The 10,636-nt window shown below is 50.3% G+C and overlaps 1 long non-coding RNA gene across 1 annotated transcript; it reads left to right on the forward strand.

The window, feature by feature from the left end:
- The first annotated feature begins 1,283 nt into the window (after positions 1 to 1,283).
- LOC144097878 (uncharacterized) lies at positions 1,284 to 2,077 on the forward strand. The gene is made up of 4 exons (XR_013307108.1): positions 1,284 to 1,358; positions 1,497 to 1,598; positions 1,733 to 1,836; positions 1,974 to 2,077. It is a non-coding gene; the product is annotated as an uncharacterized LOC144097878 (long non-coding RNA).
- Positions 2,078 to 10,636: the final 8,559 nt, after the last annotated feature.

Genomic DNA, 10,636 nt, shown 5'->3' on the forward strand with positions numbered 1-10,636 from the left:
GCGACGGCGTTTTATAGTACATAAAGAGTACGGTGCCGTTCTTTTACAGGGCCACGTCCCCAGCCTTAAGGTTCCACGGTGACGGCGGACCTTTTCTCCGCAGCTGCCCCCCTATGGTCGTGAAGGATTCCTGGTCGCAGCAGATTGCCTACGGTAGGTGCATGTCTGTAGTCGCGTTTACATGAATACGAAGTAAACGTCTGCTTTAGAGAGTACAAAAGCTGCTTTCCTCTTTTTGTGCACGTACAGTGATTTATAGTACATAAAGAGTACGGTGCCGTTCTTTTACAGGGCCACTTCACCAGCCTTAAGGTTCCACGGTGACGGCGGACCTTTTGTCTGCAGCTGCCCTCCTCTGGCCATGGTGGATTCGAGGTCGCAGCATATTGCCTACGGTATGTGCATGTCTGTATTCGCGCTTATGTGAATACGAAGTAAACGCTTGATTAAGGGAGTACAGAAGCTGATTTCCTCTTTTTGTGCACGTACAGCCTTTTATAGTACATAAAGAGTATGGTGCCGTTCTTTTAAAGGGCCACATCTCCAGCCTTAAGGTTCCACGGTGACGGCGGACCTTTTCTCCGCAGCTGCCCCCTATGGCCGTGGAGGATTCCTGGTCGCAGCAGATTGCCTACGGTAGGTGCATGTCTGTAGTCGCGCTTATGTGAATACGAAGTAAACGCTTGATTATGGGAGTACAGCAGCTGCTTTCCTCCTTTTGTGCACGTACAGCCTTTTATAGTACATAAAGAGTATGGTGCCGTTCTTTTACAGGGCAACATCTCCAGCCTTAAGGTTCCACGGTGATGGCGGACCTTTTCTCCGCAGCTGCCCCCTATGGCCGTGGAGGATTCCTGGTCGCAGCAGATTGCCTACGGTAGGTGCATGTCTGTAGTCGCGTTTACATGAATACGAAGCAAACGTCTGCTTCAGAGAGTACAGAAGCTGATTTCCACTTTTTGTGCACGTACAGCGCTTTATAGTACATAAAGAGTACGGTGCCGTTTTTTTACAGGGCCATGACCCCAGCCTTAAGGTTCCACGGTGACGGCGGACTTTTTGTCCGCAGCTGCCCCTCTGACCGTGGCGGATTTGAGGTCGGAGCAATTCGCCTAAGGTAGGTGCATGTATATTGTCGCGTTTACATGAATACGAAGTAAACGCCTGTTTAAGAGAGAAAAGTAGCTGCTTTCCTCTTTTTATGCGCGACGGCGTTTTATAGTACATAAAGAGTACGGTGCCGTTCTTTTACAGGGCCACGTCCCCAGCCTTAATGTTCCACGGTGACGGCGGATGTTTTTTTCCGCAGCTGCCCCCTCTGACCATGGTGGATTTGAGGTCGGAGCAGGTCGCCTAAGGTGGGTGCATGTCTATTGTCGGGCTTATGTGAATATGAAGTAAACGCTTGCTTAAGGGAGTACAGTAGCTGCTTTCCTCTTTTTGTGCGGGTACGGCGTTTTATAGACGATAAAAAGCATGGTGCCGTTCTTTTACAGGGCCACGTCCCCAGCCGTAAGGTTCCACAGTGGCGGTGGACTTTATCTCCGCAGCTCCCCCGTCTTGCCGTGGTGATTCGACATCGGAGCAGATTGGCTACGGTAGGTGCATGTCTGTAGTCGTGCTTACGTGTATACGAAGTAAAGGGCTGCTTGAGTACAGCAGCTGCTTTAGCCTTTTTGTGCGCGTACGGCTTTTTATAGTCACTAAACAGCAATGTGCCGTTATTTTACAGGGCCACGTCACCAGCCTTAAGGTTCCACAGTGACGGCGGACCATTTGTCCGCAGCTGCCCCCCTCTGGCCATGGTGGATTCGAGGTCGCAGCAGATTGCCCACGGTATGTGATGTCTGTAGTCGCACTTATGTGAATACGAAGTAAAAGCTTGATTAAGGGAGTACAGTAGCTGCTTTCCTCCTTTTGTGCACGTACAGCCTTTTATAGTACATAAAGAGTATGGTGCCATTTTTTTACAGGGCCACATCTCCAGCCTTAAGGTTCCACGGTGACGGCGGACCTTTTCTCCGCAGCTGCCCCCTCTGGCCGTGGTGGATTCCAGGTCGCAGCAGATTGCCTACGGTAGGTGCATATCTATAGTCACGTTTACATGAATACGAAGCAAACATGTGCTTAAGAAAAAACAGAAGCTGCCTTCCTCTTTTTGTGCACGTACAGCGCTTTATAGTACATAAAGAGTACGGTGCCGTTTTTTTACAGGGCCATGTCCCCAGCCTTAAGGTTCCACGGTGACGGCGGACTTTTTGTCCGCAGCTGCCCCTCTGACCGTGGCGGATTTGAGGTCGGAGCAATTCGCCTAAGGTAGGTGCATGTATATTGTCGCGTTTACATGAATACGAAGTAAACGCCTGTTTAAGAGAGAAAAGTAGCTGCTTTCCTCTTTTTATGCGCGACGGCGTTTTATAGTACTTAAAGAGTACGGTGCCGTTCTTTTACAGGGCCACGTCCCCAGCCTTAAGGTTCCACGGTGACGGCGGACCTTTTCTCCGCAGCTGCCCCCCTATGGCCGTGGAGGATTCCTGGTCGCAGCAGATTGCCTACGGTAGGTGCATGTCTGTAGTCGCGTTTACATGAATACGAAGTAAACGTCTGCTTTAGAGAGTACAGAAGCTGCTTTCCTCTTTTTGTGCACGTACAGTGATTTATAGTACATAAAGAGTACGGTGCCGTTCTTTTACAGGGCCACTTCACCAGCCTTAAGGTTCTACGGTGACGGCGGACCTTTTGTCTGCAGCTGCCCTCCTCTGGCCATGGTGGATTTGTGGTCGCAGCATATTGCCTACGGTATGTGTATGTCTGTAGTCGCGCTTATGTGAATACGAAGTAAACGCTTGATTAAGGGAGTACAGCAGCTGCTTTCCTCCTTTTGTGCACGTACAGCCTTTTATAGTACATAAAGAGTATGGTGCCGTTCTTTTACAGGGCCACATCTCCAGCCTTAAGGTTCCACGGTGACGGCGGACCTTTTCTCCGCAGCTGCCCCCCTATGGCCGTGGAGGATTCCTGGTCGCAGCAGATTGCCTACGGTAGGTGCATGTCTGTAGTCGCGTTTACATGAATACGATGCAAACGTCTGCTTTAGAGAGTACAGAAGCTGCTTTCCTCTTTTTGCGCACGTACAGCGCTTTCTAGTACATAAAGAGTACGGTGCCGTTTTTTTACAGGGCCATGACCCCAGCCTTAAGGTTCCACGGTGACGGCGGACTTTTTGTCCGCAGCTGCCCCTCTGACCGTGGCGGATTTGAGGTCGGAGCAATTCGCCTAAGGTAGGTGCATGTATATTGTCGCGTTTACATGAATACGAAGCAAACGTCTGCATTAGAGAGTACAGAAGCTGCTTTCCTCTTTTTGTGCACGTACAGTGATTTATAGTACATAAAGAGTATGGTGCCGTTCTTTTACAGGGCCACGTCCCCAGCCTTAAGGTTCCACGGTGACGGCGGACCTTTTCTCCGCAGCTGCCCCCCTATGGCCGTGGAGGATTCCTGGTCGCAGCAGATTGCCTACGGTAGGTGCATGTCTGTAGTCGCGTTTACATGAATACGAAGCAAACGTCTGCTTTAGAGAGTACAGAAGCTGCTTTCCTCTTTTTGTGCACGTACAGTAATTTATAGTACATAAAGAGTACGGTGCCGTTCTTTTACAGGGCCATGTCCCCAGCCTTAAGGTTCCACGGTGACGGCGGACTTTTTGTCCGCAGCTGCCCCTCTGACCGTGGCGGATTTGAGGTCGGAGCAATTCGCCTAAGGTAGGTGCATGTATATTGTCGCGTTTACATGAATACGAAGTAAACGCCTGTTTAAGAGAGAAAAGTAGCTGCTTTCCTCTTTTTATGCGCGACGGCGTTTTATAGTACATATAGAGTACGGTGCCGTTCTTTTACAGGGCCACGTCCCCAGCCTTAAGGTTCCACGGTGACGGCGGACCTTTTCTCCGCAGCTGCCCCCTATGGCCGTGGAGGATTCCTGGTCGCAGCAGATTGCCTACGGTAGGTGCATGTCTGTAGTCGCGTTTACATGAATACGAAGTAAACGTCTGCTTTAGAGAGTACAGAAGCTGCTTTCCTCTTTTTGTGCACGTACAGTGATTTATAGTACATAAAGAGTATGGTGCCGTTCTTTTACAGGGCCACATCTCCAGCCTTAAGGTTCCACGGTGACGGCGGACCTTTTCTCCGCAGCTGCCCCCCTATGGCCGTGGAGGATTCCTGGTCGCAGCAGATTGCCTACGGTAGGTGCATGTCTGTAGTCGCGCTTATGTGAATACGAAGTAAACGCTTGATTATGGGAGTACAGCAGCTGCTTTCCTCCTTTTGTGCACGTACAGCCTTTTATAGTACATAAAGAGTATGGTGCCGTTCTTTTACAGGGCCACATCTTCAGCCTTAAGGTTCCACGGTGACGGCGGACCTTTTCTCCGCAGCTGCCCCCTATGGCCGTGGAGGATTTCTGGTCGCAGCAGATTGCCTACGGTAGGTGCATGTCTGTAGTCGCGTTTACATGAATACGAAGCAAACGACTGCTTTAGAGAGTACAGAAGCTGCTTTCCTCTTTTTGTGCACGTACAGCGCTTTATAGTACATAAAGAGTACGGTGCCGCTTTTTTACAGGGCCATGACCCCAGCCTTAAGGTTCCACGGTGACGGCGGACTTTTTGTCCGCAGCTGCCCCTCTGACCGTGGCGGATTTGAGGTCGGAGCAATTCGCCTAAGGTAGGTGCATGTATATTGTCGCGTTTACATGAATACGAAGTAAACGCCTGTTAAAGAGAGAAAAGTAGCTGCTTTCCTCTTTTTATGCGCGACGGCGTTTTATAGTACATAAAGAGTACGGTGCCGTTCTTTTACAGGGCCACGTCCCCAGCCTTAAGGTTCCACGGTGACGGCGGACCTTTTCTCCGCAGCTGCCCCCCTATGGCCGTGGAGGATTCCTGGTCGCAGCAGATTGCCTACGGTAGGTACATGTCTGTAGTCGCGTTTACATGAATACGAAGCAAACGTCTGCTTTAGAGAGTACAGAAGCTGCTTTCCTCTTTTTGTGCACGTACAGCGCTTTATAGTACATAAAGAGTACGGTGCCGTTTTTTTACAGGGCCATGTCCCCAGCCTTAAGGTTCCACGGTGACGGCGGACTTTTTGTCCGCAGCTGCCCCTCTGACCGTGGCGGATTTGAGGTCGGAGCAATTCGCCTAAGGTAGGTGCATGTATATTGTCGCGTTTACATGAATACGAAGTAAACGCCTGTTTAAGAGAGAAAAGTAGCTGCTTTCCTCTTTTTATGCGCGACGGCGTTTTATAGTACATAAAGAGTACGGTGCCGTTCTTTTACAGGGCCACGTCCCCAGCCTTAAGGTTCCACGGTGACGGCGGACCTTTTCTCCGCAGCTGCCCCCCTATGGCCGTGGAGGATTCCTGGTCGCAGCAGATTGCCTACGGTAGGTGCATGTCTGTAGTCGCGTTTACATGAATACGAAGCAAACGTCTGCTTTAGAGAGTACAGAAGCTGCTTTCCTCTTTTTGTGCACGTACAGTAATTTATAGTACATAAAGAGTACGGTGCCGTTCTTTTACAGGGCCATGTCCCCAGCCTTAAGGTTCCACGGTGACGGCGGACTTTTTGTCCGCAGCTGCCCCTCTGACCGTGGCGGATTTGAGGTCGGAGCAATTCGCCTAAGGTAGGTGCATGTATATTGTCGCGTTTACATGAATACGAAGTAAACGCCTGTTTAAGAGAGAAGAGTAGCTGCTTTCCTCTTTTTATGCGCGACGGCGTTTTATAGTACACATAGAGTACGGTGCCGTTCTTTTACAGGGCCACGTCCCCAGCCTTAAGGTTCCACGGTGACGGCGGACCTTTTCTCCGCAGCTGCCCCCCTATGGCCGTGGACGATTCCTGGTCGCAGCAGATTGCCTACGGTAGGTGCATGTCTGTAGTCGCGTTTACATGAATACGAAGTAAACGTCTGCTTTAGAGTGTACAGAAGCTGCTTTCCTCTTTTTGTGCACGTACAGTGATTTATAGTACATAAAGAGTATGGTGCCGTTCTTTTACAGGGCCACATCTCCAGCCTTAAGGTTCCACGGTGACGGCGGACCTTTTCTCCGCAGCTGCCCCCCTATGGCCGTGGAGGATTCCTGGTCGCAGCAGATTGCCTACGGTAGGTGCATGTCTGTAGTCGCGCTTATGTGAATACGAAGTAAACGCTTGATTATGGGAGTACAGCAGCTGCTTTCCTCCTTTTGTGCACGTACAGCCTTTTATAGTACATAAAGAGTATGGTGCCGTTCTTTTACAGGGCCACATCTCCCGCCTTAAGGTTCCACGGTGACGGCGGACCTTTTCTCCGCAGCTGCCCCCCTATGGCCGTGGAGGATTCCTGGTCGCAGCAGATTGCCTACGGTAGGTGCATGTCTGTAGTCGCGTTTACATGAATACGAAGCAAACGTCTGCTTTAGAGAGTACAGAAGCTGCTTTCCTCTTTTTGTGCACGTACAGCGCTTTATAGTACATAAAGAGTACGGTGCCGTTTTTTTACAGGGCCATGACCCCAGCCTTAAGGTTCCACGGTGACGGCGGACTTTTTGTCCGCAGCTGCCCCTCTGACCGTGGCGGATTTGAGGTCGGAGCAATTCGCCTAAGGTAGGTGCATGTATATTGTCGCGTTTACATGAATACGAAGTAAACGCCTGTTTAAGAGAGAAAAGTAGCTGCTTTCCTCTTTTTATGCGCGACGGCGTTTTATAGTACATAAAGAGTACGGTGCCGTTCTTTTACAGGGCCACGTCCCCAGCCTTAAGGTTCCACGGTGACGGCGGACCTTTTCTCCGCAGCTGCCCCCCTATGGCCGTGGAGGATTCCTGGTCGCAGCAGATTGCCTACGGTAGGTACATGTCTGTAGTCGCGTTTACATGAATACGAAGCAAACGTCTGCTTTAGAGAGTACAGAAGCTGCTTTCCTCTTTTTGTGCACGTACAGCGCTTTATAGTACATAAAGAGTACGGTGCCGTTTTTTTACAGGGCCATGTCCCCAGCCTTAAGGTTCCACGGTGACGGCGGACTTTTTGTCCGCAGCTGCCCCTCTGACCGTGGCGGATTTGAGGTCGGAGCAATTCGCCTAAGGTAGGTGCATGTATATTGTCGCGTTTACATGAATACGAAGTAAACGCCTGTTTAAGAGAGAAAAGTAGCTGCTTTCCTCTTTTTATGCGCGACGGCGTTTTATAGTACATAAAGAGTACGGTGCCGTTCTTTTACAGGGCCACGTCCCCAGCCTTAAGGTTCCACGGTGACGGCGGACCTTTTCTCCGCAGCTGCCCCCCTATGGTCGTGAAGGATTCCTGGTCGCAGCAGATTGCCTACGGTAGGTGCATGTCTGTAGTCGCGTTTACATGAATACGAAGTAAACGTCTGCTTTAGAGAGTACAAAAGCTGCTTTCCTCTTTTTGTGCACGTACAGTGATTTATAGTACATAAAGAGTACGGTGCCGTTCTTTTACAGGGCCACTTCACCAGCCTTAAGGTTCCACGGTGACGGCGGACCTTTTGTCTGCAGCTGCCCTCCTCTGGCCATGGTGGATTCGAGGTCGCAGCATATTGCCTACGGTATGTGCATGTCTGTATTCGCGCTTATGTGAATACGAAGTAAACGCTTGATTAAGGGAGTACAGAAGCTGATTTCCTCTTTTTGTGCACGTACAGCCTTTTATAGTACATAAAGAGTATGGTGCCGTTCTTTTAAAGGGCCACATCTCCAGCCTTAAGGTTCCACGGTGACGGCGGACCTTTTCTCCGCAGCTGCCCCCCTATGGCCGTGGAGGATTCCTGGTCGCAGCAGATTGCCTACGGTAGGTGCATGTCTGTAGTCGCGCTTATGTGAATACGAAGTAAACGCTTGATTATGGGAGTACAGCAGCTGCTTTCCTCCTTTTGTGCACGTACAGCCTTTTATAGTACATAAAGAGTATGGTGCCGTTCTTTTACAGGGCAACATCTCCAGCCTTAAGGTTCCACGGTGATGGCGGACCTTTTCTCCGCAGCTGCCCCCTATGGCCGTGGAGGATTCCTGGTCGCAGCAGATTGCCTACGGTAGGTGCATGTCTGTAGTCGCGTTTACATGAATACGAAGCAAACGTCTGCTTCAGAGAGTACAGAAGCTGATTTCCACTTTTTGTGCACGTACAGCGCTTTATAGTACATAAAGAGTACGGTGCCGTTTTTTTACAGGGCCATGTCCCCAGCCTTAAGGTTCCACGGTGACGGCGGACTTTTTGTCCGCAGCTGCCCCTCTGACCGTGGCGGATTTGAGGTCGGAGCAATTCGCCTAAGGTAGGTGCATGTATATTGTCGCGTTTACATGAATACGAAGTAAACGCCTGTTTAAGAGAGAAAAGTAGCTGCTTTCCTCTTTTTATGCGCGACGGCGTTTTATAGTACTTAAAGAGTACGGTGCCGTTCTTTTACAGGGCCACGTCCCCAGCCTTAAGGTTCCACGGTGACGGCGGACCTTTTCTCCGCAGCTGCCCCCCTATGGCCGTGGAGGATTCCTGGTCGCAGCAGATTGCCTACGGTAGGTGCATGTCTGTAGTCGCGTTTACATGAATACGAAGTAAACGTCTGCTTTAGAGAGTACAGAAGCTGCTTTCCTCTTTTTGTGCACGTACAGTGATTTATAGTACATAAAGAGTACGGTGCCGTTCTTTTACAGGGCCACTTCACCAGCCTTAAGGTTCTACGGTGACGGCGGACCTTTTGTCTGCAGCTGCCCTCCTCTGGCCATGGTGGATTCGAGGTCGCAGCATATTGCCTACGGTATGTGCATGTCTGTAGTCGCGCTTATGTGAATACGAAGTAAACGCTTGATTAAGAGAGTACCTCAGCTGCTTTCCTCCTTTTGTGCACGTACAGCCTTTTATAGTACATAAAGAGTATGGTGCCGTTCTTTTACAGGGCCACATCTCCAGCCTTAAGGTTCCACGGTGACGGCGGACCTTTTCTCCGCAGCTGCCCCCCTATGGCCGTGGAGGATTCCTGGTCGCAGCAGATTGCCTACGGTAGGTGCATGTCTGTAGTCGCGTTTACATGAATACGATGCAAACGTCTGCTTTAGAGAGTACAGAAGCTGCTTTCCTCTTTTTGTGCACGTACAGCGCTTTCTAGTACATAAAGAGTACGGTGCCGTTTTTTTACAGGGCCATGACCCCAGCCTTAAGGTTCCACGGTGACGGCGGACTTTTTGTCCGCAGCTGCCCCTCTGACCGTGGCGGATTTGAGGTCGGAGCAATTCGCCTAAGGTAGGTGCATGTATATTGTCGCGTTTACATGAATACGAAGTAAACGCCTGTTTAAGAGAGAAAAGTAGCTGCTTTCCTCTTTTTATGCGCGACGGCGTTTTATAGTACATAAAGAGTACGGTGCCGTTCTTTTACAGGGCCACGTCCCCAGCCTTAAGGTTCCACGGTGACGGCGGACCTTTTCTCCGCAGCTGCCCCCCTATGGCCGTGGAGGATTCCTGGTCGCAGCAGATTGCCTACGGTAAGTGCATGTCTGTAGTCGCGTTTACATGAATACGAAGTAAACGTCTGCTTTAGAGAGTACAGAAGCTGCTTTCCTCTTTTTGTGCACGTACAGCGCTTTATAGTACATAAAGAGTACGGTGCCGTTTTTTTACAGGGCCATGTCCCCAGCCTTAAGGTTCCACGGTGACGGCGGACTTTTTGTCCGCAGCTGCCCCTCTGACCGTGGCGGATTTGAGGTCGGAGCAATTCGCCTAAGGTAGGTGCATGTATATTGTCGCGTTTACATGAATACGAAGTAAACGCCTGTTTAAGAGAGAAAAGTAGCTGCTTTCCTCTTTTTATGCGCGACGGCGTTTTATAGTACATAAAGAGTACGGTGCCGTTCTTTTACAGGGCCACGTCCCCAGCCTTAAGGTTCCACGGTGACGGCGGACCTTTTCTCCGCAGCTGCCCCCCTATGGCCGTGGAGGATTCCTGGTCGCAGCAGATTGCCTACGGTAGGTACATGTCTGTAGTCGCGTTTACATGAATACGAAGCAAACGTCTGCTTTAGAGAGTACAGAAGCTGCTTTCCTCTTTTTGTGCACGTACAGTGATTTATAGTACATAAAGAGTATGGTGCCGTTCTTTTACAGGGCCACGTCCCCAGCCTTAAGGTTCCACGGTGACGGCGGACCTTTTCTCCGCAGCTGCCCCCCTATGGCCGTGGAGGATTCCTGGTCGCAGCAGATTGCCTACGGTAGGTGCATGTCTGTAGTCGCGTTTACATGAATACGAAGCAAACGTCTGCTTTAGAGAGTACAGAAGCTGCTTTCCTCTTTTTGTGCACGTACAGTAATTTATAGTACATAAAGAGTACGGTGCCGTTCTTTTACAGGGCCATGTCCCCAGCCTTAAGGTTCCACGGTGACGGCGGACTTTTTGTCCGCAGCTGCCCCTCTGACCGTGGCGGATTTGAGGTCGGAGCAATTCGCCTAAGGTAGGTGCATGTATATTGTCGCGTTTACATGAATACGAAGTAAACGCCTGTTTAAGAGAGAAAAGTAGCTGCTTTCCTCTTTTTATGCGCGACGGCGTTTTATAGTACATATAGAGTACGGTGCCGT

The sequence above is a fragment of the Amblyomma americanum genome, chromosome 1 (assembly GCF_052857255.1).
Source record: "Amblyomma americanum isolate KBUSLIRL-KWMA chromosome 1, ASM5285725v1, whole genome shotgun sequence".
NCBI classification, from domain to species: domain Eukaryota; kingdom Metazoa; phylum Arthropoda; class Arachnida; order Ixodida; family Ixodidae; genus Amblyomma; species Amblyomma americanum.